The sequence below is a fragment of the Tamandua tetradactyla genome, chromosome 2, assembly GCF_023851605.1.
Source record: "Tamandua tetradactyla isolate mTamTet1 chromosome 2, mTamTet1.pri, whole genome shotgun sequence".
NCBI classification, from domain to species: Eukaryota; Metazoa; Chordata; class Mammalia; order Pilosa; family Myrmecophagidae; genus Tamandua; species Tamandua tetradactyla.
In genome coordinates this window covers 56,825,488-56,849,458 of record NC_135328.1, presented here as the reverse complement: position 1 = coordinate 56,849,458, position 23,971 = coordinate 56,825,488, and the positions used below count along the sequence as shown (strand labels likewise).

The window sequence follows — 23,971 nt, the reverse complement described above, 5'->3', positions numbered from 1 at the left end:
AACCTCAGAGCTGCCGCATGTAGCTGTGCAACCTTTGACAAGTTACTTAACCTCTCTGTTCTTCAATTTCCTCAGCTATAAAATGGAAGGTAAATAATACCTATGTCCCTAGATTGTTGTGTCATTTTATTTTAACAATACACATAGTGCTTGCTCAGATGTGCTAATGTCTTTAAAATACTCAGAACAAAGGACATTGAGTGTCCACTGATTTGGCAATTAATAGGCAATTAGATATGCAGAAGAGAGGTTTTCAGATGAGGCAGAAGCCCAAGTGCAGGGGGTGGAGGAGTGAGTGACTCCAAGGTGAGGAAGTGAAGGCTGATAGTGGAGACAACTCCTTAGAGAGAGTGGATGGGAACAGGAGGAGGGGCAGAGTGCGGCAGTTGGATGGGGGAGGGTTGCAAGCCTGTTAATAAGCTGAGGGGAAGGTGACAACAGGGAGGGAGTGGCTGCCAGCAGGCTGAGGCTGGGGGGCAGGGAGGGTGAGCCAAGGGGCACTAGTCTCCTCCTCCTTCAGACCTGGGGCACGGGGTAAGTTCTCCGGCCTGTAGGTTCAATGGGAGGTGAGGCGAGTGAGGCAGGAAGGGAGGGTGATGCTCTGCTAGAGCAAATTCCTCTGTGGAGGGTGGTGTCTGGGGTTTGGGGAGAGAGGGGATGTGTGAAATGGCTCCTGAGGGGAGTGGGGGTAGGACAAGGGGGGCTTATAACAGACTGTGACAGGTGGTGCAAAGCAGAGACCAGAATTTGGATGGGTGCCAGTCAGTGGGGCGGGGCGTGTGTGTGTGTGTGTGCATGCGCGCGCGCGTGTGTGTGTGTGTGTGTGTGTGTGTGTGTGTGTGTGTCCTGCAGTTGCAGCACTGGGGTGGAGGACCTCGAGGGGCAGTGGGTAGCTTTGCTTCAAGATGGGGTAGCTGGGCAGTAAGAGGACCAATTTGTCTCGTTTTGCCCAGGTCAGTCCCATTTTTAAAACTGAAAGTGTTGTCCCAAGAACTCCCTTAAGTCCAGGCAAACCAAGGCATTTGGTCACCAGACTGACTGTGTAGAATGTGAGAACACTGGGATCCGAGGGGTCTGAGGTTGCCGGTCCCTGTGCAGTGACCCTGCTGGAGCTGGGGGCTGGACGAGTGGCCTGCACGCTCAGGAAACTGGGAAGGAAGGGGCCAAGGACCTCAAGGTCTTTCTCGCCTCTGTCTCCCTGGCACCAGAACATCGTCTGGCTCCAGCGGGCATGAGATAAATATTTATCCAGGGACTGCGAAATAGACATTCCTATGCTACTCTTAATTTTTGCCATATCCACATAGCTTCTGCATTTTAACTTCATATTCTTTCAAAGAAGCTTCTTAATAAGTGTATCTTAAAAGGAAACAACCTCTACCCTATGTGGAAAAAACACAAAGAAAACTCACACAACGGGTGCTGGACTCTAACTGGATTGCCTGCCCGACAGCGGAGCTGAGCCGAAGGCTGCTCCCTCTGTGTACCTGGGAGATTGTTACGGAAGTGTTCAACACATGCCTGTATCAGACTGAGCCCTTCTCCTCAAGGTGCTCAGAAGGTCCACGTCCTGAAAGGGTCACAGCTGTCCTGTGTCACTGCATTATTTGTTCTGCTCCTGTCTAAAACCGTCCCGCTGCCCTCACTTTGGAACATGTGTGGAAAAGTCCTTGAGACAGTAGCTTCCCTTAGTGCCCTCCAGAGTCCATAGATGACAGCTGTGCCTTTAAATACCAAGAGGTAATTCTTGTGGCTTTTTTTTTCTGTTGGGGGTGGGGTGTCATATTGAGGTCCCCGAGGACTCACCTCATTTGCTTCCCAACTCCCACATCCTTTAGTTTGTGTGTTTACAGAGGAAGAAACTGAAGCCCATAGAGGGCAGGGACTTACCTGGAACAACACAGCTAGAGCTGGGACGAGCCAGCCTCCCAGTTGCTACCCCTGATTGAAAGCCAGTTGGCTGCTTCTCCCACTCCTTCCCCACTCTGCCTTCGGAGACAATTTTGCCTCTTGATTTCCGACTTCTTGTCAGCTGTGATTAATGAGGGAGGCTCTTGCATACACGATTTTCAGCTGTACCCAGTTTGCAGCAAACAGATTAGACCATTTAAATCAGAATAATGCTATTTAGCAAAGCCAGATTTAGAGCTGGCAGAAATTAAGATTAATTTAAAGGTTAAAAAAAAAAAAAGAGCGACAATCATAGATCAACACCTGAAAAATCTTGCTGCCTCTACACATCCCTTAATTGAGAAGTACGTGGAAGATTCCAACCACGAAATTCAATTATCATGCAAGCCGGAGGAAGCAGCTTCCCTGGGGAAGAAACCAAGCAGCTCAAATCAAAACGGCCCCACCTGTCTGTTTTCATGTCAAAAGAGTGAGAAAATCTGCCTTGGTGACGATGAAATATGGGCGATACCCATCAACTTAATGAAAATTTCCAGGGGTCCTTTTCCATCATAAGATTGCCTCCTGAGCTCCTCCGTCACCAGTCATCCCAGGACACCTCTAAGGCTCCATAAAGCCGCTAGATACTAAGGGCAGACGGCACCCCATTCCCTGGCTTCAAGGAGGATCTGCATGGGGCTTGCAGACAAAAGGAGCTCTCAAGCCCTAACAGTCCCTTCCACCCAAGAGGGCTTTTAACCCAAGCAATCAGCTAGGAAAATTCCAGACAACGACTGTAATGATTACAAATGAGCTGTGGGTAATTGACCTGTCTTTTAACCGCAGGGAGGGATGCGGGGTGGTGATGAGGGTTCAGGGTAGATTCCTCAGCACTAGTTTATCACGTGGGGGTCGCCGCAGCCCCTGAGAAGGGCTGGATGGGCTCCTTTTTGGCTAAGTGCTCTGGGGCAGTGGTAGTGATAAACGCTTCTTCCCTTCTGGTACTTGGAGGTTTAATTTGCAAAGTGCTTTTGCATTCATCAGCTCAGAGAATTGGACCTAGAAAACCCTAGATAATGTCTCCCATTATATGGATGAAGAGGCTGAGGTTAAGTGTTACCACTTATCAGGTTGAAAGATAGTTGCTACATTTACATCTACTGTGTATGGTGCTGCTGCGATGGTTAATTTAGAGCCCAGGAAAGGTCAGTCTCAGTCTTTCAGGGACTGGCATTCTCGTGCAGAGGATTAGACACTGATTGATGTGACCATCCTTGAAAGTCAAGTGTGATAGGGTTATCAGAGCAGCATGCTTTGGGAGAGGTCAGAGGTGGGAGAGTTGATGCAGTTCAGGGGCAAGGAAGGAGAAAGCCTCCCCAGGGACAGTGGCCAGGGCCGCCTTGGCCATTTTGTAGCTCCAGTGTCCACAAATTGTACTGGCACAAAGTAGGCTTCAAAAATAGCCTTTGAATGAATGAATGAATGATGGTGATGCCACTTGAGTTAGGTATTGAAGGACGTAAAGTGTTTTGGTAGAGAGATGGAGATTTGGATAGCAAATGTGTTGGGAACTACTGACTGGAGAACAGAGTGTGAAAACGATAGGATGGCTAGTGTGCCCGATTGAATCTGTGGTGGACCCCAGAAAAGCCATGTCTTTTTATCCTCGTTCAATACTGCTGGCTGGGAGCTTTATGATTGTTCCCATGGAGATATGACCCACACAATTGTGGGTGGTAATTTTTGATTAGATGAGTTCCACGGAGATGTCTCCACCCACTCAAGGTGGGGTTGCTCACTGGGAATCATTTTGGCAAAAGCAACAGAGCCAGGAGAACCATGAGAGCCCACGCAGCCAGAGACCTTTGGAGATGAAGAAGGAAAATGGCCCCGGATAGTTTCATGAGACAAGAAAGCTGGAGAAAAAGCTAGCAGACATCCCCATGTTCGCCATATGCCTTTCCAGTTGAAAGAGAAAGCCTGAACTTCATCAGCCTTTCTTAAGTGAAAGTAACCTCTTGTTGGTTCCTTAATTTGGACATTTCTATAGACTTGCTTTAATTTGGGCATTTTTACTACTTTGGAACTGAAAACTTGCAACTTAATAAATTCCCCTTTTTAAAAGCCGTTCCATTTCTGGTGTATTGCATTCAGGCAGCTAGCAAACTAGAACAGATTTGCAATAATATTGGGTTTTCTGAATCCATGCTGAGTACAGACCAGCTCTGGCTGGTGTTTATGTGGTTCTGCTAATCTAATGAAGAGCACCAAGTCTTTGCAGCATTGTCTCTTGGAGGGTGACAATCAGATTCCTCATTCACACCCCCTCCCCTGCTCTCTGAGTCATCTCAGAGAGAAGTTCATCTGTGCCTCTTTCAGTGACTTAAAAGAGGTTTCAAATTAGTTCCGCTTTCTGAGAATGATTTTGAATTCTTTTAGCTAGTCCCAGAATGGGGCAGGACTAAGCGGAAAGGAGAAAAGCTCAGGAGAAGGCAAAGATCTGTTTGTCTTTTTCAAAAAAAAAAAAAAAAACAACACAAAACAGAACATTTTTCTATTGTGAAGTGTAACATATATACACAGAAAAAGCAATAATTTTCAAAGTACACTTCAACAAGTAGTTACAGATTTCAGAGTTTGTTATGGGTTACCTTTCCACTATTTCAAATTTTTCCTTCTAGCTGCTCCAAAACGCTGGAGGTAGAATAGTGATTGTATATAGTGATTCCGCAGTCACTCTCATTCGTTAAATCCTATTTTCTCTATTATACCTCTTCCTTCTCCTTTGATCCTTCTTCCAGTCTATAGGGACCTTTAGGCAATGCCCGTTCTGACTTTTTCACTTTGAGAAATGGTGTCCACACTAAAGGATAGGAGGATGTAATTACCTGATAATCTTGGAGAGATTGGTCCCTCTGGGTTTCAAGATTTATCTGGCCTAGGAACCTTCTGGAAATTATAGGTTCCAGGAAATCAGACTTAGTGCATGAAACTTTTATAGAGCCTCAGTTTGGGCCTGGGTGTTCTTAAGAGTGAACAGGAGTGATGTTGGTTGGGGTTTGGCAAACCATGGCAATTAGCACTGTCTAACTGAAGCTTGCATCAGAGCAGCCTCCAGAATAGCCTCTTGACTCCATTTGATCTCTCTTGGCCACTGACACCTTATTTTATTACACATCCTTTCCCCTTTTTGGTCAGGAAGGCGTTGACAATCCCACAGTGACAGGGCCAGATTTATCCTGGGGAAGCACTCATCTTCTCCATTTGTCATTCCCTCCCAGATTCATCCTCCAACTTTCTCTCCTGCTCTGTACCTCAGGGCGGGACAGCACCTCCTGGTTTCTCTTGCCTTGTGGCTTCTGGTTAGGTCCAGCCATTGGAAGACACCACAGGAAATCAGGGGGAAGAGGGAGAGAGAAGTCAGCACATTTCTTCCCTGCTGCCTCCCTGCCCTGCTTTGGCACTGCATCTCTGGCAAGATTGGGGTCCCTCTATTGATCCTCCTACCAGGTGGTCCCTCTGCAGCTTCAGCTCTCACCATTTCTTTCCCTCCTTCAGGCCTTGGGGTGGAAAGGCATTCCACTGATGCTAGTCCCTGGGCACCTCAACATCCCGCTCACACCCCTGGAAGTGGTCCATTCGTTAAAGGCTCTTCATTGAATGGATTTTTATTTCCTGCCAAAATCCTGACTGATATGTATGTGGGGATGAGGAATCCTGCCTAGTTCATCTTCGGATTCCCTGGCTCTGCAGGATCTGGTTTTAGAATACTCAGCAAATAGATACAGTAATCCTTACACTCCAGGAAACCCCAAGATTTGTATATCCCCCGATCCCCTATGCCTCAATTTCTCAGCCTGTTAGGATGGTCCTCCTGTGGGATCATCCGGCTTTGGACTTGAAATGCTCATACCTCTCGGGCTCTGCAGTTAAGGTCTTGTCTGCTGGTCTGGGGTGGGGGGGCAGCACCTCTGTGTTTCGCCCCCAGTACCGCAGCCCTGGGATTTCTAGAAATGACAAGGGCCCATGTGGCTCACATGGAGCAAGTGAGGACAACTGCCATCCACGAAGATGAAGACCTTACCCTACCTTCAAGCTTCGCATGTCCAAGTAAAACCAGGTTTCACAGAAGAAGAAACAGCTGACGTTTGGGGTTGACAGGTCTAAGTTTGAGTGCTGGATCTTCCTTCTTCACCCTGGAGTAACTTCGCCTGAGTCTCTTTCTGCATACGCAGAGCCTCCAGGCTCCAGGATGACGGCGAGGATTACACGGGATTAGGGCAGGAGAAACTGGAATATGGGGACAGGTCCTTTATTCCCTGCTCTTCCTCAGATCCCCCCTGCTTTTGAGTCAGATGCTCCTGGAGAAAGCAGGTTCCCCATCTCCACTTTTCTCTCCTTCTTTCTCTTACAAAATGACTTTTATAATACTATATTCCAAACGCAACCTTTTAGGATAGGATAAGATGATAAGATTGACTCAAACTCCAAACCCCTATTCTAAAGAAAGTCTAGTGCTCCCCATGATTTCTGCACGTTCCCAGGGGGATTTCATTCCTCGTGGTCACAGTTGGCTCTGAGTTAGTTTTGTTTCTGGATCATCCTTTTTATCTCACCAGTGTCGTTTATTTTCTATATCATTAATGAAATATAAAACGTGGCCCTTTTCACTGTTCCTGCAAAAACAAGCAAACCTCCCCCAAACAGAACAAAAGTTACGCTTTGCCATTGCAAACTCTAGGCTTCCTCTCCCTTCCTCACACCTCCCACCCTGATTGTGCCTGGGAATTCCAAATCCTCACTCTACTGGGCTGGAGCCTCGTCCAGCCCCTGCCACAGGCCACCTTTACCTGGCTGAGTTGTACTGGGAGAACAAAAGGCTCTTTTATCTCCCAAGCTCCACTACTCTTTGAGTACAGTGGTGCATGTAAACAATGGTGTTTTCCTTCCCTTATATAACCAGGTGGACAGCGAGAAGTCCTAAAGCTCTGCCGGCCCTGGCAGTGTTTTAGCAGTGAGAACTCTGACATGGTGAGACTCTGTCGTATCTCTCTCTGCTGCCGGCTGTCCTTCACAAGAGGTTGGGACAGAGGTGGGATGGAAGGTCCCCTCTCCTACCCACCTCCCCCCCAGTCGAGGGCTGACTCCTGGGGCTGCACTCAATTGCTCACACCCTTGAGAAGTTCTCCTCATGCAGCACTCCTGCCTCCAGCGTCTGCAGCATGGCTGAGTGGGAGACTGAAGGTAGGACTCTGTGAGGATGCGGGGTAGGGTCACATCATCACCCACCATCCTGATGGCGGAGATGGCAGTTAGGGTGGTGTGGAGTCAAGCCTGCTCCTTCTAGTCTCAGCCCTGAGAATGGCTCACAGGGTGACCCTTAGCTGACTCTTCCCTCCCCGGGCCTCCGTGTCCCACTGCAGCCCCGGCCTATGAGTCCCCACCCCAGTGCCCCGGACGGAGGCTGGCAGGCTGGCCAGAGCGCAGCTGTCCCAACACAGGGGCCCATGCATGCACGCTCTCCCACGCTTTCTCCTCGTCTTGTCCTTGTGTCACTAGATGGGATCCCATCTGTCATGCTGAGCCATCTGCCTCCTCTCCTGCCATCTCTGCTGCCCAACTCCAAGAAAATTAAAAAACAAAGAGGCAGGAAGCCACTGACAGCCGCATTCATCCTCATTTCTGTGGCTGGTGACTGAGCTGAAGGGCTCTGTGGATCTGAATTAAAGATCTGTCAGAGCTTGTGGGGAGGGGAACAGTCCAGTGGCTGTGAGGTCCTGTCCTTGGGTGACATGATGAGTGGCAATGAGCCTGGGCCGGGCGTGAGCTGACAGGACACTGGCTTGAGAGGCTCCCATCTTCTTGCCTATGACCTGGGCGAGTCATTCACCTTGTAAACCTCAGTTTCCCCATCAATGAAAAGGACATAATCACTGGCTGCCGTAGTGATTGGGAGACTAAGGGAGCGGCAAATGGGCAGATAGCAGACATGCAGCAGGGGCTCCATAAAGAGCAATTATGTCTGAGGGATACAAGGAAGAGGGTTGGGAGATATGGAGCCATTTGTCTGGGAAAGGACTTCAGGGAGGAGTTTAGCGGTCTGGGTCTCCTCTGTGGCCCTCAGGCTCCTCATCTGTAAAGTGGGACTAGGACTGTGGGGCCAAACCCCAGGGAAAGTGTGGAAGGAGCAGGAGGAACAGGATAGCTGAGGGGTGAGCCTGGAGGACACGTGGGTCAGAGGAGCAGGAGGCTCGGAACAGGGGCCTGTCCGCTGTGGCTCTCCATGGGGTGGCTCTTTGGTGGATTGCACTTTTGTTGCCCATTATTTTCTGTCCTGCTTGGAAAATATCATACATTCCACACCCCACTGAGATCAGATTTGGCTGCTTTTCTTGCTTTAGCCAATGAAAAGTGAGGGAAAATGACATATGCCTGTACTGCCTAAATGCTTTAAGAGCCATCTCATATCTCCATTGTTGTTCTTTCACGTTCGACATGAGGCCACAAGAAATTCTTCTCATTCAGATGGGGCCTTAGAATGAAGATGGTGTGGAGCAGAGCCAAAGCGGATCCACAAAAAAGATGGATGGGAGCCAGAAATAAATGTTTGCTGTGTGTTACTAAAATGTTAGGGACATCTTGCAGCAAAACTTGGCAAAAGCTGATTGCCATAGACCCCTAGACATCTAAGCTGGCCTTCCCCTGCACCTTGAATGAGGAATACGTCTGCTCCTCCCTGGATCCCTGCGGTTTTAGACTTTTGCCAGAGAAGGGCACCTGGTACTCTCGGGGCCTCAGGAATATTGCCTGCAAAATGATTGGGTGTGGGCCAGTGAAAGTCAACAACAGAGGGAGAGAGCAAATCGCTGTACAAGTGTGCCATCCGCAGTCCCAGGGGGCCCTTGGAGGGTAGGTGTGCATGTGGCACAAATTTAAGTGTAACAGTCCTTACATTCTCTTTATGGTTGCAGCATCACAGCATCCCTAATCTTCTTATATTCTCCAGATCGCACACTGTAATTGTCAAAGCCAGCTCATTTCCAAGCTGTATACCCACACAGAGAGGCTTAGACCTTATCAGGGTCTTAGTCATCCCTTCTGACCCCACCCAGTAGAACTCAGGATCAGGGAATGGCTGGCCAGGGTCTAACCAAGACACAGAGGTAGCCTTGGCAGGTTAACAGTTGATCTCAGCTCCAAGAGGAAAGCCTTGACATTTGCCTAGAGAGCAGGGATAGCCGATGGCAACATTAACCCTCTTTTTATCATCCTAAATTATTTTGTTCTGGCCCTAAACTTGATTATTCCACTCTGCAAGTCCAGAGCCCTGTAGGTAATGTCTGATTTTCCTGTAGTAGATATGTGTCCTTTGGGAGGCCTCCTGGCATCTGAATAGCCTGCCTATGTTTGGCCTGAAGGAGACCCTGACTCTCACCATAGAAGGAGAAAAGACTGGACACTCACTTTTCAGGCCTCCCTTGCAGCTAGGGTTCAGGCAATGAGAAAATCACCTCCCGCCACTCTAGAGACCCAAGGAGGCTCCATCCTGGTGTAGCAGCCACACCCAGCCTCCTGTAACTGCCGTGGCAGAGGGATGGGTGGCAGTGTCCAGTGTTCAGTGTCCACAGCAGTGCTGTGTGAGCTGTGGCTACGTCTGGTGTCCTTGACACTCTGGCTGTGTGGTAGCTTTTGCATGCGTGTGCGGTTGGTGGATATTTGGGGTATGCTAATTGTCCTTGAGCTTAGATAATGTACTGAGTTTTGCATCTTGTGGTTTGTTTATGGTTTCCGGATGTCCTTCAGATTTTGAGGAACATTGTTGCTTGAGGCTTTGCATATTTTGGTAGGATTTTATATTCTCTTGAGATTTACCTTAGCCTAACCTCCAGGATGACTGCCCAACTCCATTTTAAATTTTTTAGCCATGGTAACTCTTTTGTGTTTTATTTATTTTATCCTGTGGTGGCATTTTGGCTGTGGTCCTGGCTCCTGCCCGGATGCCCTGTGCTTTCACTAAATATTTTCTGCTTATGTCAGCCCGAGTCAGTTTCTGTTGCTTGCCAGCAGGAGCACTGGTGGTTATAGCCCCCTCCTTAGAAGGCGTTTCAGGAACTAGCTCTTGTTACCAGACCGAGTGGGTTGTCAGGGAATTGTTTCCAGCCATGCACAGTTCTATCTTTGAGGAGCATCCTGGGAAATACATTTTGTTACATTTCCAGGAATATTTTAGTGCCTCTTATAAGTGACCACCCAGGCAGCAAGCAGCCCTGCTTGTCTGTTCTTTAACTTGGTCCTGAGCCCAGCTGACCCCAGCATCAGGATTATGTGGTGTTGGGGCACCACATAATTGTGGTTGTGGTGGCTCACTGAGGCTGGACAAGAGCCAATTTCTATTCTGCGTTTCAGGCAGGAGGGCCTCTGCCCTCCATTTCTTGGTCTCAGCCCTAGAAGAACCCCTAGGGATGCTGTAGTTGGACGCTTTTCCACATGGTGCTGGCAAACCAACCACATCAGAATCACTTGGGAAACCTGTTAAAGATGCACATTTGAGGGTCCCACATACTGAATCATGAGGCTCAGGTATCTCCTTCTGATGTTCTAATCCCCTTCCTGGAGGAGCTGGGGAAAGAAGGCTCCAGGTCTCCTGAGCCACCAGTCTACTTCACAGCCTCTCTGTAGCCTTCTGATAGATTCTCCCTCTCCTAGGCAGGAAAGCATGATCCAGCTTGGCTGACAGCAAGGCCAACCAATGGGAAGGGATTCTGGAAAAAAACTGTGATGAGTGTGGAATTTGTAATTGAGCCATTTCAGCAAATATTGGTGTGCTTTGCTGAAAGGTGCACTTTCTGATCAATTCAGCACTGTGTCCTTTTAAAATTATTTTTCTACACTTGCACAATTGAGTTTATTACTCATTTAAAAATAATAAACCCAGAAATCATTCATTGCTTCCTACCCTCAGGAATCAACATAGATTTTTAAAACATTGAGGAAGTCCATGATGACCCCAAGCTTCTTGATGAAGGGACTGGGGGCACATAAATGCTACTCACTGAGACAGAAATTTGGTGAAAGGGCAGGGTGGGAGGAGGTAGGATGGGTTGGTTTTGTGGTACCTCTGGAATAATTGTAAGAGTGTTGGCGGGCAGAAGGCCAAACAGATCTGGAGCTCCAGGGAGTAGGCTGGTTTGAAAGCAGAGTTACAACTTTTTAGCTCAGGTAAGATGTTGCAGAGACAGTGTTTTCTATGAGGAGTGAGAGAACCGACTTAGGCCGCCTTTTTGCCATCAGTAGAATATGAAGGTAGAGTAGGGAAGGAAGGGCAAGGCATGTGAGGCTTGGACTAAATGGTTTATACATTTCGTCTAGCACCAACCTTCTGCTCAGTGCATCAAAACTTGTGAATTCAATTCAATTCAGTTCACTTCAGTCCAACAGTCCCAGTTGTTGTGTTGCCTGATTTCAGCTTAAAGGTTCTTGGCCATGCTGTGAGAAGGAATTCAAGAGCACAGCACAGATAGAGCTAGTAGGCAGAAAATTTATTGAGGATATATGAAAGAGTACATACAGACATGCTGGTAAAGACATAGGTAAGGGAGACAAAAGGCAATAGGGAATGCGTGGCTATTTGCTTTTTTTTTTTTTGGCATGGGCAGACACTGAGAATCGAACCCGGATCTCTAGCATGGCAGGCGAGAACTCTGCCACTGAGCCACCGTGGCCAGCCATCTGCTTTTATAGATTAGCTTTACCTATTCCTCCTCCCTCTTCCTGGTTCAGGGCGTCTTCTTTTACCCCCTCTTCTCTCCAGGGTGGTGCCTGGTGATAGATGGTGCATTTGGGTTGGTTGATTGGTTCCATCCTTCTCAGCAGATGACCCGCACAGGTGGGGGCATTTAGTTCAGATGGGTCGGCTGTCACAGGGTGTTTTTTGTTATGTGGGTAGTCCCCGGGAAGTGTGTCTGTGCCAGGCCTGGCCCTCCTGACCTTGATTCGTTGTCGTTGTTCATGGGCTCCTTCATGGTTTTCCCTCTCCTCTCTCTCCCTGTTCTGGCCCACCTTGGTCGTTCTGAGCACAATTCAATTCATCAGCTACTTGTTGGGCACCTACTGTGCTTTAGGCCCTGGGGTTTTACCAGTAAACCCCGATGGTCCTCATCCTGAGCCGACTTCTACTTGTCATATTTGGCAATGAATCAGGGTGTGAAGTTTAAGGTCAAAACAGATGGGAAAACTGAAGGCCAACATTCTCCAGTTCACAGAACCAAATGGGGACAGGGGCCCAGGCCATGACTCCTGATTCCCAGCTCAGTGTGGGGTTTCTTGGAAGTGTGTACAGCCGGGAAAAAGCCATAAATGGGAACAAGACAATGTGAAAATGTGATCAGCACTTGACCATTTACCCAGAGGAATAACAACAGGGGGTGGTTCTGGGGTCCTTTGAGGGCGGCCGAGTTTCTTGGCTCACCACAATATTTGGGGTCCCTTGAGGTGAATGAGTGGGTGAGACTCACAGGACTCAGAGGTCATCCCATTCAATCTTCCACTATTTAAAACAAGCTTGCTCAGCTCTGGGGAGGAGGCGCTCACTGACTGGAACCTCAGGGTGCTAACTCACTAGAATAGCCCCTCCTTTACTAACTTATTAAAGCTCTAGCTTCCCTCTCTTAAGATTGTTGAAGAATTTGCCTAACCCTAGGACAAGTTCCCGTTTTCTTCTTTCCCCACAGAACTGATGAAACTGATGAAGCATGCCCCAAATATGAAGACTGAAATTGAGGTGTCCCTGGAACCTAGTATACCCTGCAAAAGAAGTAAACAGGGAGGAGCGACAACTGGAAAGAGAAACACCAGACCCAAAAAGAAAGCAAGAGGTCCGACCATTACAAGTACTGGCAATGTCACCGGTCCACTCTTCAAAATAGAGAACTCATCAGTAGTAACAGCTAAACTGCAATCCTTAATTTGAATGCTTGTTCAGCCAATGACCACACATAACTTGGAATCCTCAGTTTGAATGTTTGTTTACTAGCCCATCATTATGTGTTGACGTCCCTGATATCTCTATTCCCACCTCCCTTTGTCTAGTCACATAAAAATCCCTCACTTCTGGTCGGGGAGACAGATCTGAGGAGTATCCTGTCTTAACGGGGCCAGCCTTTGCTAAATACAATTTTATCATCTTCTCAAAATTCCGGTGTCACTTAACTGACTATGTGTATTGGGCAAGGACTCACTTTTAGTCCACAACAAGCACCATCCAAGTTAGCTCATCCCTTATTTGGGTAGCTTGCCTTTTGGGACCTGTTTTGAACAGTGAAATGAGATCTCGCATGCTGTGGGTCCAATCTGTTGATTTGTTCTAGCTAAGCCCCCAGGTCCCACAGATCATAACTGCCCCGTTTGTCTTGTGACAGCCCCTCAGAGACTTGGAGGTGACCGTGACATTGAGCCTGATCTCATCCACGACAAATGCCCCAAATCCTTCAGCCATTGGGTCCTCCCATTATTGGTCCTCTCCCTGTCTTGTCATCTGACTCTTGATGCCCTGTAGTTCACCACTGACCCTCTCACAGAGCTGAGCACAGCATTCCAGGACTGTAGGCTGAACATAACCCTGTGATGGATGTGTCACTTTATGCTTACCGTAGGAACAGGGGCTGCCTGTCCATCATCCTCAGACCCAAGACCCATCTACAGATGATCCATGCTTCCACTTAAGGACACAGGCATCTCCTAATTCATCCAAGTGTGTGTGTGTGTGTGTGTCGGGGGAGTTGTGAGGGTGGAGGGGGTTGGGACAGGCATGGCACAATGAAAACCTAAGAACACAGAAGGTTGTCTATAAATTCACAGCACTCATTGGTAACCAGGCCCCAAATAGATTTCATTCCCTTGATAGTCAAAGTGTGGGTCTGTGAACAAACAGCACAGTGTCACCTGGAAGCTTTTCTAGAAGTGCAAAATCTCAGGCCCCCCAATTTTAAAATTGGTGGATCTGGGTATCTTGGCAAGGGCGGGGTAGGTTGGAGTTCTCTATACAGGAGTTCGTATTATTTTTGCAATTGTCCGATAAGTTTGAAATTGTTTCACAATAAAAAGTTTAAAGAAAAAACAAAACAAAACAGGCCTCATTCCATTCTTCCTGAGTTAGAATCTGTTTTAACAAAATCTCTAGGTGATCCTATGCATTTTATTTGCCCTTTATTTCAGCTTTAAGGTCCTGTGACTTGGCACAACACCCAGAGCATGATCCACACAGAAGCCATAGGTTGTATAATAAAGAACTTGGCTGGAACTGTCTTTAAATTTTTTAATTTCCTGCTATAGGAGAGTCTTTTGTATTGACTGTGGGTCTCAGGCCACACCTTAATAGTTGATGCTAACAGGATGATTCAGGCTGAGAAAAGCTACACTGCAGTCTTAGGGTGGGGGCTGGCCATGCTGGGAAGACCAACCATTTGATTAGAGGGTTGGAGCATTGAGCCGTGTCATATCTTCATAGGGCCCACCCAACCTCTGGAGGGGAGCAGAGCTGGGGCTGGAGTTCAACTGTATAGGCAATTATTCAACCAATCATGCCTATGTAATGAGACCACAATAAAAATTCTGGAAAAAACCTATATAAAGAAAACTACAAAAAACTGTTAAAAGAAATCACAGAAGACCTAAATAGATGGAAGGGCATACCGTGTTCATGGATTGGAAGACTAAATATAGTTAAGATGTCAATCCTACCTAAATTGATTTACAGATTCAATGCAATACCAATCAAAATCCCAACAACTTATTTTTCAGAAATAGAAAAACCAATAAGCAAATTTATCTGGAAGGGCAGGGTGCCCCGAATTGCTAAAAACATCTTGAGGAAAAAAAACGAAGCTGGAGGTCTCAAGCTGCTGGACTTTAAGGCATATTATGAAGCCACAGTGGTCAAAACAGCATGGTATTGGCATAAAGATAGATATATCGACCAATGGAATCGAATAGAGTGCTCAGATATAGACCCTCTCATCTATGGACATTTGATCTTTGATAAGGCAGTCAAGCCAACTCACCTGGGACAGAACAGTCTCTTCAATAAATGGTGCCTAGAGAACTGGATATCCATATGCAAAAGAATGAAAGAAGACCCATATCTCACACCCTATACAAAAGTTAACTCAAAATGGATCAAAGATCTAAACATTAGGTCTAAGACCATAAAACAGTTAGAGGAAAATGTTGGGAGATATCTTATGAAACTTACAATTGGAGGCGGTTTTATGGACCTTAAACCTAAAGCAAGAGCACTGAAGAAGGAAATAAATAAATGGGATCTCCTCAAAATTAAACACTTTTGTGCATCAAAGAACTTCATCAAGAAAGTAGAAAGATAGCCTACACAATGGGAGACAATATTTGGAAATGACATATCAGATAAAGGTCTAGTATCCAGAATTTATAAAGAGATTGTTCAACTCAACAACAACAAAAAGACAGCCAACCCAATTACAAAATGGGAAAAAGACTTGAACAGACACCTCTCAGAAGAGGAAATACAAATGGCCAAAAGGCACATGAAGAGATGCTCAATGTCCCTGGCCATTAGAGAAATGCAAATCAAAACCACAATGAGATATCATCTCACACCCACCAGAATGGCCATTATCAACAAAACAGAAAATGACAAGTGCTGGAGAGGATGCGGAGAAAGAGGCACACTTATCCACTGTTGGTGGGAATGTCAAATGGTGCAACCACTGTGGAAGGCAGTTTGGTGGTTCCTCAAAAAGCTGAATATAGAATTGCCATACGACCCAGCAACACCATTGCTGGGTATCTACTCAAAGGACTTAAGGGCAAGGACACAAATGGACATTTTTACACCAATGTTTATAGCAGCGTTATTTACAATTGCAAAGAGATGGAAACAGCCAAAATGTCCATCAACAGACGAGTGGCTAAACAAACTGTGGTATATACATACGATGGAATATTATGCAGCTTTAAGACAGGATAAACTTATGAAGCATGTAATAACATGGATGGACCTAGAGAACATTATGCTGAGTGAGTCTAGCCAAAAACTAAAGCACAAATACTGTATGGTCCCACTGATGTGAACCGACATTCGAGAATAAACTTGGAATATGTCATTGGTAACAGAGTCCAGCAGGAGCTAGAAACAGGGTAAGATAATGGGTGATTGGAGCTGAAGGGATACAGACTGTGCAACAGGACTAGATACAAAAACTCAAAAATGGACAGCACAATAATACCTAATGGTAAAGTAATCATGTTAAAACACTGAATGAAGCTGCATCTGAGCTATAGGTTTTTTTTTTTTTTACTATTATTATTACTTTTATTTTTTTCTCTATATTAACATTCTATATCTTTTTCTGTTGTGTTGCTAGTTCTTCTAAACCGATGCAAATGTACTAAGAAACGATGATCATGCATCTATGTGATGATGTTAAGAATTACTGATTGCATATGTAGAATGGTATGATTTCTAAATGTTGGGTTAATTTCTTTTTTTCCGTTAATTAATAAAAAAAAAATGAAAAAAAAAATTCTGGACACCTAAGCTTGGGTGAGCTCCCCTGAGGGTGATACTCATGAGTGTCCTGGGATGGTGATGCATCCTAACTTCACGGGGAGAGGACACAGAAGCACCTCACTGGGTCCAAGTCAGTAGGCTGGGTCTGGGCAGGGTTGACATCCAAAGAGGGAGCAGCACAAGCAAAGGCCTGGTATAGGGAATGGTTAATTAGCTAGAGCAGAGGGCGTGTGAAGTGGGAGGCAGGCAGGAAAGGTAGATTGGTCCAGGTCTTGGGGGGCCTTAAATGCTAAGAAAGCGCATTGTCTATAGGGTGGCCACGTATGTCCAGGTTGGGCACCGCATAAGGGTGTGTCACAGGAAGATGCATTTCTAGGCATCTTTGTTATTTTGAAAGTTAAAAAAAATGGTTTTATTATAAATCTGTTTACTCTGAAGATGGGCCATTTACGCATTTTTCACTATAGTTTTTGAGCAGATGGAAGTAAAGTGTCTTGTTCTAAATAGATTGATATAAATCATTCTGTTTCTACTTTATTATTATTATTATTATGATTATTTTATTGAGAAATCTTCACACGTATACATTCTATAGATGTTGTACAATCAATGGCTCACAATATCATACATAGTTGTGTATTCATCACCATGATCATTTTTTAAGAACATTTGCATCACTCCAGGAAAAGAAATAAAAAGAAAAAACTCATGCATACCATACACCCTATCCCTCCCTCTCATTGACCACTAGTGTTTCCATCTACGCAATTTATTTTACCCTTTGCCTCCCCACTACTTATTTATTTATTTATTTTATTCATGTTTTTTACTGATCTGTCCATACGCTGGATATAAGGATATAAACAAGGTTTTCACAATCACACAGTCACATTGCAAACGTTTTATCTTTATACAACCGTCTTCAAGAATCAAGGCTACTGGAAGACAGCTCAACAGTTTCAGGTACTTCCCTCTAGCACTTCAATACACCATAAACTAAGAAGGGATATCTATATACTGCATAAGAATAACCTTCAAGATAACCTCTCAACTCTGAAATCTCTCAGCCACTGATGCTATTTTGTCTCATTTCTCTCTCCCCCTTTTTGGTCAAGAAGCGTTTCTCAATCTCTCGATACTGGGTTCCTGTTTATCCTGGTCTGTCCCATGTTGCCAGGGAGATTCACACCCCTGGGAGTCACATCTCATGTGAGAGGGAGGGCAGTGAGTTCACCTGCCGAGTTGACTTGAGAGAGAGGCCACATCTGAACAACAAAAGAGGTTCCCTGGGGGAGGCTCTCAGGCCTAATTTTAAGTAGGCTTAGCCTATCCTTTGCAGGAATAAATTTCATAGGGGCAAAGTGTCCGGCGCCGTCTCGCTCAGCTTCTGGTCCCCGGCCGGCGGAGGGAACAGGAGGGAGAGAGAGACAGACGCAGACAAACCGACTCAAGTGACAGACACGGGTTCGAGACACGCTGCAGTTGTGAGCACAGACCTTTACTGGAGCTAAGCTTGCAAGCTCTGTTACAAATTCCGCGCGGGACAGAATACCCCGCGGGGGAACAACCTCTATGCGGCCGTCAGGTACGGCTCCCTATGGGTCGTCTCCCCCCACCCTGTCCGGGTAACCTCTTATATACTGTGCCCAAACCCAATAGGTTAGTGCCACGTATACAGAGGTGATTGGAAGATAGGGTTGGTGGGCGCGTGCGTCATATGCGGAAACAGGATGCGGGCGCCATCTTGACTCACTCGATGGGCGGGGGGAACTCTAGAGCAGGCCGCAGCGTGTCCACTAGGCCAGACCCGGGAGGCGGCTCTCCACAGCAAAGCCCAAGATTGAGGGCTCGGCCTATTGATTTGGTTGTCCCCACTGCTTGTGAGAGAATATCAGAAATTCTCCAAATGCAGAAGTTGAATTTTCCCCCTTTCTCATCACCGCCCCCCCCCCCCCAGGGGACGTTGCAAATACTTCTTTCTTCACTGTCCAAATCACTCTGGGATTTATCGGGGCATCACACTAATCTGGACAAATCAACAAAATCTCACGTCCTATTCAAGATTCTATGTACTTATGATAGTCAATTAAACTGACCATGTAAGTTAAATTGGGAAATGCGCTACCCAAAATATAAATTTTGCACCTAATAAACATTTCTTTCTTTAGTCTCACACAGAAGTTGAAGTTTTAGAATATGGGCCACACCATCCTTAACTCAGTCTTCTGATTCAGCTTAGTTCTATCCAGATCAGCTTCATTCTTTACTTCATGTTTGATCACCTTTTTCAACTTGTTAAATAGTTCCTGAATGGGCTACTGCTGACTTTCGTAGCTTCAGAGCTCGCACTCAGAGGCTCAGGTGTCACACAATTACCCACAGTTTCTGGGAAAGATCACGTTATATACAAACAGTTCAGCATCTCAGAATTTAGAGTAACAGTTACAATTCCTGAATATACTTATTCCTAAGTGCTCACAATCCGGGACTCTTTATAATATGCCCCAACCTTGTTCCTACTTTTGAAGAAGGTATAAAATTGATATTTGATAGTCTGTAGAATGCAAGCCTAAGACATATTCCCCAAAATGTTCACTTTTAGATTAATTTTCTCAGTACCAATTTTACATAATGTTTTATGTAAATTTAGTATTACAAGTAAAAGGATGCAGGTACCCGAATCAGTGTACAAATGCCTTCGGAACCATTGAAGAAATTAACAAACTCATTGAAGAAAAATTAAATGATGATATTTAAGGGAAATATATTATTGATGCTAAACAAATTGCAGATCACTGATGCTAACTTCTCCAAAGACAAGAATATGAAAAAAAAAAAAAAAAAAGGCAGAGGACTCATTTTAATCATGAATTCCATGATCGGCCCATTTACGGTCCAAATAAAATTTCAAAATCAACTTTCTTTTTAAAATATTGAATGCAACAATATTACTTTTAAAAGAAAGTTTAGCAACACTGAAAAAATTATAGCCTTTTTGTTCTTCTAAATGTTGTAAGTAATTTGAAGAATTTCAACGACCTTGAGCCATTGCAACTATGTGCAAATTTACGAAAGAAATTGCATAAGAATAACCTCCAGAAAAACCTCTTGACTCTGGAATCTCTCAGCCATTGACACTTTATTTTATCTCATTTCACTTTTCCCCCTTTTGGTCAAGAAGGTTTTCTCACTGCCTTGATGCTGAGTCCCAGCTCATTCTAGGATTTCTGTCCCAGGAAGGTCCACACCCTTGAGAGTCAAGTCCCATGTACAGAGGGGGAGGGCAGTGAGTTTGCTTGTTGTGTTGGCTGAGAGAGAGAGGCCACATCTGAGCAACAAAAGAGGTTCTCTGGGGGTGACTCTTAGGCCTAATTTTAAGTAGGCTTAGCCTCTCCCTTGTGGCGTTAAGTTTCATATGAACAAATCCCCAGATTGAGGGCTCCACTTATTGCTTTGGTTGTCCTCACTGCTTGTGAGAATATTAAAAATTCTTCACTTGGGGAAGCTGAGTTTTCCCCGTTTCTCACCATTCCCCCAAGGGGACTTTGCAAGTACTTTTTTATTCACTGTTCAAATCACTCTGGGATTTATTGGGGCATCACTCTGGACAAACCTACAAAATCTCATGCCCTACTCAAGGTTCCATGTACTATGGTGTTCAATTAAGCTGTCCACATAAGTTATATTAGGAAGTGTACTAGTCAAAATATAAATTTTGTACCAAATAAACATTTTTTGCTTTAGTCTCACACATAAGTTAAAGTTTTAAAATATGAGTTACTATCTATTTTCTACACCCTGCAATATTGACATTCCTTTGTTCTTCCTCATGAGAAAACATTTTTCAAATTTGTACATTTAGTCACTATCATTATACACTCTAGGCATTCCTAGATTATACCATCTCAGTCTTTATCATAGGCACTGGAAAATGAACCCGGGTCTCTGGCATGGCAGGCAAGAACTTTGCCTGCTGAGCTGTTGAGGCCCACCTGCAACCATTTCTAGAGAAAGCAAGATATTAGAGCAAAAAGGCACTGAAATGAACATATATATTTTGCTTCCATGAAGTCATGAAATCATGAGGCATAGACAAGATGCATGTTTTTAGGTTCTCCTAAAGAGCAGAGCCTGAGACAAAGGTTTGTGTGCCAACAGTTCACTTTGGGAAAGTGGTCCCAAGGAACTGGGAAGAGTGAAATGGGAAGGAAAGCCAATCCGAGGATCTGTCAGGGTTCTTCAGAGACACATAATCAACAGAATGCATGAGTGTGCGTGTGTACATATAAACGCGTATGGTGTGTGTGTGTGTACGTGTGTATATGTGTATGTTTATTTTAATTGGCTTTTTGTGCTTTAGGGGCCTGGTAAGTCTGAAATCTGTAGGGCAGGCCAGCAGGCTGGAAACTCAGAGAAGCATTTATACTGCAGTCTCGAGGCAGAATTTCTGCTCTATTTTTGCTCTGAGGCAACTGATTGGATGAGACTCACTGATATGATTGAGGATAATTTCCTTTACTTAAAGCCAACTGATTGTAACTGTTAATCACATCCACACAAAATGTCTTTGCAGCAACATCTAGTTTAGTGTTTGATTAAACAACTGGGTGCTAAGGCCTAGCCAAGCTGACACATAAAATTAACTATCATAGTTATCCAGCTGGCCACCTCTTGAATAACCAGGCTCCATCTGGCTGGAATTGAAAATATCTCAGAATCATCTGTCCAGGGGGCATAAGAAAGGGACACTTCTCTCCAGACACCCATTACCTACTGGTCAAGCATTACTGCTCTGTAGGGGTTAACTTCCCTGTGCTTCAGTTTGCCCATCTGTCAGCATGTCCTGGCCACAGAATAAAAGTCCCAGGACAGAAAGCAAGAGAGATGGGGGTGTGGGGTGGGGTGTGGGGGCACCTTTGGGAAGGAGCTACTGGGTGACGCTTGTACATGCCGGGTTGTCTCAGAAACAGCCTGAGTTAAAAGGTGGCCAAGAGGATGTGAGGTGGGACCCAAGAGGCGTCCAATGCAACATAGAGCAATTTAAAAACAAATAATTATATTCTAGCCATAATAATTATGAATGAAAGTACCATTAGACAATTAGACATATAGTACTCAAATCTTAAGGGACAGTTCAATGAATTTGAAATTTTCTTTCCTAAAATTTAATTTACTTTCTACAAAATGGCTATTATTACTATTGAGAAATAAATAATATACTCATTTAAAAATTTACATGGGAGAGGGTATTTTTCTCTAGTTGGGATCGAGATGCTTTGTGATCGCTGAGCAACAGTCCTGATATGTGGTCAAGGTGACGCCATGTCACACAGTGGTTGAAACTTGGAAAAATTGTGGCCAAACTGATTTTTTTTTAAAAGTTTTTAATTGGAATTTTTAAAAACCTTAAGTATTTTAAAAATACTTACAATAATAAGGGCCCTCATTTAGAGCAGGGCTTCTCAACTTTGGTGCTACTGACGTATTGGGTTCGCCAATTCTGGGGTGTAGGGAGCTGTCCAGTGCATTGGTGCAGCTTTCCGGGCCTCCACCCCCCAAGGTGAACCCCAATGCGCACACTTCCCCACCTCACTCCGTTATGATGATCAAAACTATCTCCAGCCATGGCTAAACGTGCCCTGGAGGGCAACCTCCCCCCCCACACACATATGAGAGCCAGTGCTTTGAAGGTGAAAGATCCATTTGCAAAGTTAATACTTTCTATCCAATACTTCTATCCATTAAGTTCTGGTTTTCTTAAAACAAGACAGTATACTATTTCCCTGATCCTTAGGATTCTGCAAAAAGTCATAATCCAAGGGTCTGAATGGTATGGTGGCCAGGCCAGTGTCTGAGCCTGCCCAGTTGCTGGATGGTACTTGTCCAGCCACAGGGTCATTTCCAACCCACAGCTGAGCCCAGTACATGGGCGGTGGGGACTGATTCAGAGAAGGACAGGTGTCCACTCAAGGATGCATCACCCTGTTAGGAAGGTGGGCGGCTGGACAGTGACAATATGACCCTGTGGGGCTCACAGCCGGCAGTGCAGAGCAGGACTGCTTGACCAGATGTGGTGCCTGGTTCTTCAGGTCTGAAGTGCAGTGACCTCTTTTGTCTCACATGGGCAAGATTCAAATCTACCATGTGTCTGAACCCCTCTGCAGGTGTTCAGGTCCTCCCACATTCACTCATCTGATCCCTACAAACAACCTATGAGGTACAAAAGTCCTGAAAAGGAAATTAAGACTTGGCGAGGGCGTTGCTCATTCAAGAAGAAAATAATGGGGCCAGGATGTCAACACAGGTCTTTTGACCCATAATTAATGCATCTATAGTAGAGAGCTCAACAGATGTGACTGGATTTAAAATAAAACTTGAAAATTATGTTTTTACTATGCAAAAGTTAGATGTCAATGAATGTTCATTATGGTATCAATCATGCTAGCAAAAAACTGGAAATAATCTATATTTTTGTTTCTGAATGGGTACCCCCAGAAAAACAGAACTGCTATGAGGAATATAAAAATTAGATGTTTAATTAAGGAACCTGAGAGATGAGATGGCCAGGTCAGTGTCTTCTGGGCATTGGAGCTGGAGCATATGGTTTGGAAGGTGGAGTCAGAGGACCAGGGATGCAGTAACTGACCACTTTAGCCCGAAGCAAAGGTGTGGATAGGGAGGTCTGAGGAGCCCAGCTTGTCTGGCCACCAAAGGTTGACATGATGTGATTGATTGCTCATGAGCAGCTCTGTAAAGACGCCTCATCTGACTGCCACCATATGTACTGTTATGATGGCCCGAGAGAAATGGCTTCTGTCTCACCTTTGCCTTCCAAGTCTTGTGCAAATTCTTCTCTTTGGCAAACTCTAATCCTAAACCATCCAGCAAAGGAGATTCTGGGAATCACATTTCTTAACCTTCCACAGGTGATGGGCCATGACAATCCAGCAGAGTCTGCTCCTTTGCCAACTTGGCATCCATACATAGCAATTTTAAATAAGATTGACTTCTGAATAAAGACAGCAGTAACTGCACGCGCCTTCCTAGAATGATGCAACTCTCCTCCACACAACTGAAGACACGCTGTCTCCCCAAACCAAGAAAGACAAAGTCCTATAAGTCATTTTAACCATCTCAAGATGATATTTTATTCCTCCTTGTTTTGACTTGCTAAAGCTACTGGAATGCAACATACCAGAAATGGGTTGGCTTTTACAATGGAGGCTTATTAACATACGATTTACAGGTCTTAGATCATGAAAATGTCCAATTCAAAGCATCAACACGATGATATCTGGACTCTGAAAACAGGTCACTTGCATCTAGGGCACCCTTTGTCACATGGAAAGGCACATGGCTGGTGTTTGCTGAACCTTCACTCTTGGGTTTTGTTGCTTTCAGCTGCTGGTTCCAGTGGCTTCCTCTCTAAGCTTCTCTTAATTTCATCTCTTAACTTCTCTGAGCTCTCTTGGCCTTTTCAATGTGTCCTTTATCCTCTCCTAAAAAACTCCAGTAAAGTGATTAAGACCCATCTTA

The 23,971-nt window shown here is 45.2% G+C and overlaps 1 long non-coding RNA gene across 2 annotated transcripts; it reads left to right on the top strand.

The window, feature by feature from the left end:
- The first annotated feature begins 1,725 nt into the window (after positions 1-1,725).
- On the top strand, positions 1,726-13,082 carry LOC143660271 (uncharacterized). 2 transcript variants are annotated; one of them, XR_013163912.1, is made up of 3 exons: positions 1,726-1,740; positions 6,854-7,134; positions 12,621-13,082. It is a non-coding gene; the product is annotated as an uncharacterized LOC143660271 (long non-coding RNA). The 2 variants fall into 2 exon arrangements; XR_013163910.1 differs by lacking the exon at positions 1,726-1,740 and having other exon boundaries at positions 6,810-7,134.
- The last annotated feature ends 10,889 nt before the right edge of the window (positions 13,083-23,971 follow it).